Source organism: Branchiostoma floridae, chromosome 2, assembly GCF_000003815.2.
Source record: "Branchiostoma floridae strain S238N-H82 chromosome 2, Bfl_VNyyK, whole genome shotgun sequence".
Lineage (NCBI taxonomy): Eukaryota > Metazoa > Chordata > Leptocardii > Amphioxiformes > Branchiostomatidae > Branchiostoma > Branchiostoma floridae.
In genome coordinates, this window is record NC_049980.1 from 35,099,058 (window position 1) to 35,105,534 (window position 6,477).

Sequence of the window (6,477 nt, forward strand, 5' to 3'; positions counted from 1 at the left end):
TTTATACAGGCCTGGGTAGGGGTCTGTTTTGCTGTCCCAACTTTATACAGGCCTGTGTGGGGGTCTGTTTTGCTGTCCCAACTTTATACAGGTCTGTGTAGGGGTCTGTTTTGCTGTAAGAATATTGTACAAAAAAGATTCATTGTCAAGCAGCGCAGTTCAACCCCTCAGGCTGCAAGGCTGTTTTTACTTTGTCATGATTGTTTTGAATCAATAAACCAGTCTACTACTGTTGACATTCTATTTCGACAATAATACTCTTTTTTTTTAGTTGCTCCCTACAAGACTAACTCCCCTGGTGACTAGTCTGCACACCGCACCTGGTCTGAAGGAGATCTGGGAATAAGTATCGGTTTCATCCAGATAATCCCTGGTCAAAGTTGTAGCAAATTTGAGCCATGAAAAATGCCATTGGCAGTGTTGGCACCAGGAGCTCCCAAAAAAACTATTTTCGTATGTATTGTGACAGGCTTTAAGCTTGTTTTCACTCAGATCACGCCTTGTTTGGAGACCTCAACTTCTCAAGATTCAGAGGTGCACCACAGCAATCCTTGTATACATATATTATTAGCATGTAAGGTAAACTGATATACATATCCCCCATAATGTAAACTGATATACATATCCCCCATAATGTAAACTGATATACATATCCCCCATAAGGTAAACTGATATACATATCCCCCATAGGGTATTACCGTAAACTGATATACATATCCCCCATAGGGTAAACTGATATACATATCCCCAGAAGGTAAACTGATATACATATCCCCTGTAAGGTAATCTGATATACATATCCCCTGTAAGGTTAACCGATATAATATTAATAGTTTACATAACAGGTGAGGCTGTTTATATCAAGGAATGATACATGTATTTATATCAGGGTGGTGTAATCATTCATATCAGGGTTGAATGATATATTCATATCAGGATGGAGTGATATATTTATATCAGGGTGGAGTGATATATTCCTATCAGGGTGGAGCGATATATTTATATCCGGGTGGAGTGATATATTCATATCAGGGTGGAGTGATATATTTATATCAGGGTGGAGTGATATATTTATATCAGAGTGGAGTGATATATTTATATCAGGGTGGAGTGATATATTTATATCAGGATGGAGTGATATATTTATATCAGGATGGAGTGATATATTTATATCAGGGTGGAGTGATATATTTATATCCGGGTGGAGTGATATATTTATATCAGGATGGAGTGATATATTTATATCAGGGTGGAGTGATATATTTATATCAGGGTGGAGTGATATATTTATATCAGGGTGGAGTGATATATTTATATCAGGGTGGAGTGATATATTTATATCAGGATGGAGTGATATATTCATATCAGGGTGGAGTGATATATTTATATCAGGGTGGAGTGATATATTTATATCAGGGTGGAGTGATATATTCATATCAGGGTGGAGTGATATATTTATATCAGGGTGGAGTGATATATTTATATCAGGATGGAGTGATATATTTATATCAGGGTGGAGTGATATATTTATATCAGGGTGGAGTGATATATTCATATCAGGGTGGAGTGATATATTTATATCAGGGTGGAGTGATATATTTATATCAGGGTGAAGTGATAAAAGATTACTATTCAGCTCAAACAGAGTCTCTTGAGACATGCCTAAAAATAGAATAGAACTGGCACTGACAAGCTACGTGTAATGATGTAGCACCATTCCCATTGCCAAGCTGATTATGCACATTATGTGAACTGAAATTAGAAACTGAATTGCAAGGCCATGCCTGAAATGTAATTATAGTAAACAAGCTGACAGTGTTTGTTTTTTATACATCTTGTGTACACGTGTCACAGAGAGGCAAATTTGATATATGAATGAATGAATTAACATGGAAATTACAACTATTAAGCAATGTTGTGCTGCTGTAACATCCTGCAGTGTTGTTGATGTTGTAACATCCTGCAGTGTTGTGTGATGTTGTAACATCCTGCAGTGTTATATGATGGTGTAACATCCTGTGATGTTATATACTGTTGTAACATCCTGCAGTGTTATATGATGTTGTAACATCCTGCAATGTTGTGTGATGTTGTAACATCCTGCAGTGTTGTGTGTTGTAACATCCTGCAGTGTTATATACTGCTGTAACATCCTGCAGTGTTATATACTGTTGTAACATCCTGCAGTGTTATATGATGTTGTAACATCCTGCAGTGCTGTGTGCTGCTGTAACATCCTGCAGTGTTGTGTGTTGTAACATCCTGCAGTGTTGTGTGATGCTGTAACATCCTGCAGTGTTATATGATGGTGTAACATCCTGCAGTGTTGTGTGCTGTTGTAACATCCTGCAGTGTTGTGTGATGTTGTAACATCCTGCAGTGTTATTTACTGCTGTAACATCCTGCAGTGTTATATGATGGTGTAACATCCTGCAGTGTTGTGTGCTGTTGTAACATCCTGCAGTGTTGTGTGCTGTTGTAACATCCTGCAGTGTTGTGTGATGTTGTAACATCCTGCAGTGTTATATACTGTTGTAACATCCTGCAGTGTTATATGATGTTGTAACACCCTGCATTGCTAGCTGCAGTGGTAGCTGCGTGCTGCGTGACTTCCTGCAGAATTAACATTCAGGCTGAATTTATCTCCTGATTGCAGGCAGCGGCTCAGCCCACGTCTCACCCACAAGTCAGCGCTGATTGGCCGGCTGTCGTCACATGACAGGAAGCAATTACTTTGAGGCTTTAGGGATCTATAAGGTCAGGCGATGTGAGATTACAATAGAACCTGTAACCACCTTGTCATGTATGCTAAATACAGCATTTTTATAATTTAGAATAGAATTGGGGCTGATATTCCCCAAATATCAGGCCTGTAGTTGTTCTGAATGGAGTCCTGCCTGTATATTGTATGAAGTAGCGTGCATGCGTGTATATTGGGCTGTATCAATGGGCATTACCGCGGTCCCTGCCAATTATGATAATTCTCATCCATTATGCATGTCCTCCCATGGGGCCTCTGCAACATCATTGATGTGAAAGCATGAATGGGAAGGGGAGGAGACCCGCAAAATTCAGCCCTGTCGGCCAGAGGGACGCTCCTGCCGCTAGATTGTCCCCTGATTGTGACGCTGGGAGGGATTTTCCGTGTGCGGGCGGCACAGCAGGCTTCTAGCCGGGCTGGGAGAGAGGGGAGGTGTTCGGGAGGCCGTGTATGTAGGAATTTGTGGGAGCCATCCGACGGCTTGTGCAGCCCGGCTGTGAGGCTGGGAGATGTAGTCCCCATCAGGAGGATGGAGAGCAGCCCTGGTTCCGCTCGGCACTTCTGATGGGCATTTTCCATGACAAACGCATCACATTATCCCGGGCTGTTGTCCCATTTCTGTATCACTGGGGATGTTATGGACCACTGTTCCAAAGGGAGGAAGGGCGAGCGGTGAGCTGTTAGAGTCTTACGTGACTTCCATGTTGGATTGATCAATGAATGCGCGTGGAGTGGCTGGGCTGTGTGGGGGTGGAGATTCAGCACACCGCAGGTTTGAGGGCGTAGATTAGTTCATTTATTGGGCTGTATCTGCACCGATCAGTGGAACGAGACAGATGATCCGACGCTGCCTCACGTTACCTGCGGTTGGGTCGGCGTATTCCGTAGTGGTCGGTTTCCGGGCGTGTTCCCGCGTTGCTAGGGGGCAGGCCACTCCCTGAGACTGGATGGTCAGTCTAAAGGACATTATGTCACGCAAAGTGACCTTCAGCACGGCCACGTCTCCCCGGGAAACCTCCCCGACCTTCCTGAAGCGCTACCTGGCCGACCCCCTCCGCACTGAGGCAGGGTCCAGCATGAACTATCGCGTCATGAAGGAGGAGGACGACACTTCCCCAGAGTTCACTAAAAAACCCGTCTGTAACATACCCGACCCCCCGGCCCAACCCCCGGTCAAAAGTAAACCCTTCTTTAAACATCCGACTCTTGCAGCCATGGCGGGAGTCATCAACAAGCTGCGGAACAAGAACAAGCCTGCCATCACCCAGCAGGCTCCGGGCTGGACCAGCTCCGGCAGCTTCATCAACAAACCCACCCGAGGATGGCTGCACAACGACGACACGCTCAAGGACGGCGGCGTGTGTTACGGTGTCAAGGTAGGACAGACTCTCACTTTGGTTCTTATGTCACATTACTGTTACTGTTACTGTCAACTTGAAGGTAGGACAAACTCTCACACATGTTCTTATGTCACATTGTACAACTGTTACAGTCAAGGTAGGACAGACTCTCACCCATGTTCTTATGTCACATTGTACAACTGTTACAGTCAAGGTAGGACAAACTCTCACCCAAATCCTTCTGTCAAATTGTACAACAGTCAAGGTAGGACAAGCTGTCACATTGTATCAAACTTTCACCAACATCCTTCTGTCGTCACATTATACAAAATTCCACCCAAATCCTTCTGTCTTCACATTGTACAATTTTATGCAAAAACCTTCTGTCACATTGTATCAAACTTTCACGGAATCCTTCTGTCACATTGTACTATGCTGAACTTGAGCTTGAACTTCATTTAGTACTCTGCCTTGCAGGCCAATACTGATAAAACAGTCTGAATTCTTTGTCAATTTCTATGCACTGCATTTTGTAACATTCAAATGTAGCACAATCTCTCTAAACATACAAAAGTTGACCTGGTTACATGTGATATAAAAAAAGACATATATTTTTTAATCCACTAAATTTAATCAAAAAGCATGAAGTGAGCAGTAAAACCTGGAGGAGCAGAATTTCTCTGCATCTAGTTATTACGAAGCTCTGTAATTCCTGATTTTTCACCCGTACTTTTATGTTCACGGTTTTCACTGTGACGACTGCAAATAATTGACAGACTTTTTTATGCGCACCTGCTGCTATCGTGAACATTTAGTTCAGAGAACAAGTTGAATTTTCTTAGACCGTGAAAGTTTGGTACCGAGAAGACAAAGTGAATTACAGTATTTTGTTGTATCATCACTCCGCATCTAGGTTAGAATCATAGTAACTTTGTTGTATCATCACTCTATCACTGAGTCTTACCCCTCAGCCCCACAGTCCAAAATCCATATGCAGGACTCTCAATTATGATGTAAGGTCCATAAGTAACCAGGTATACTGTTAACATAATAGTTATTAATAGTATAATCTCTGTCTATAATATTGAATTCTACCCGTAACACAAAATTTGTAAATCTTTTATTTACTTGCCCGAAGGCTAATCGTTGCAAGACGTACATCTTGTATGGATGGTTATGATGATAAAAGTTTAAAACTGTTCCAAGACTGGAGCTACCTCAGTCTGTTGGGTTTGACTTCAGAAGTCTGTTTTGGAGGAAGTGGAAAACAAAACTGCTCAGTTCACTCCCTTCTTCAATAATACATGACTTTGTATGTTGCTTCCTTTGTTCCTTTTTTTATACTCAAATTGTTTTATGTATCATCGTTTTCCAAGTTCAGGAGGCTAGGTGCAGACTCTAACCTTACTGATAGCAGAACAGTGTTCAAGATATTTCTCCATACAACAGCTTAAAGTTTACATTTTCTACAGAATCTCAGCTTCTCACTGTCAGAAGAACTCGCTAATGATAACTACAGGACAAAAAAAAAAGGAAAGTGGTCTCGATCCAGTTTTAGCTCACTGAAGAGCTAGTCTTCCACTGGTCGTGACAGAGAGGACAGACACTATGTACAATATTTACAGGTTTATTGTACCGGGGAAATTCCCCTAGCTCTTTTGGACAAGCACAATGAACAGTGGACCACAGCTTAACGTCCTGTCCTAAGGGCTGCAACCCTTTCCGGTAGCGTGCATGCCAGGTGAGCGACACAGCCGGAATCGAACTCACGGCTTCTAGTTCCAGAGGCAGGGCCGGTAACCACTGGACTACGCCCGCTACCCTAAGGTCCATAACATTCATCTACCTCATACAACAGTGTGGAAAGGGATGAGAATTCATTGGAGGAATTTTAACTTCTAGACATTCTTTGATTTATTTTCCTAATATGTACATCATGCAAGGGTTGTCACATATCATTATGTGCTTCTATTCGAGTCCATTTAGAGTCTCAGTGTATAAGATGTGTGTAGTGCATTACGTATAACAGATAATCCCAGTGTATAAGATGTGTGTAGTGCAGTGTATAAGATGTGTGTAGTGCAGTGTATAAGATGTGAGTAGTGCAGTGTATAAGATGTGTGTAGTGCAGTGTATAAGATGTGTGTAGTGCAGTGTATAAGATGTGTGTAGTGCATTACGTATAACAGATAATCCCAGTGTATAAGATGTGTGTAGTGCATCACGTATGACAGAGAGTCCCAGTGTATAAGATATGTGTAGTGCATTAAATATAACATATAATCCCAGTGTATAAGATGTGTGTAGTGCATTAAATATAACATAATAATCCCAGTGTATAAGATGTGTGTAGTGAGGATGAGCGGGCGAACTGCT

At 42.0% G+C, this 6,477-nt stretch overlaps 1 long non-coding RNA gene across 1 annotated transcript in view; it reads left to right on the forward strand.

Moving 5' to 3' along the window:
- Positions 1 to 4,157, forward strand: part of LOC118409766 — a 13,372-nt gene extending 9,215 nt beyond the window's left edge. The window contains exons 2-3 of the long non-coding RNA XR_004830476.1: positions 2,657 to 2,757; positions 3,974 to 4,157. This is a non-coding gene — a long non-coding RNA (uncharacterized LOC118409766). The remainder of the gene's footprint in view (positions 1 to 2,656; positions 2,758 to 3,973) is intronic.
- Positions 4,158 to 6,477: the final 2,320 nt, after the last annotated feature.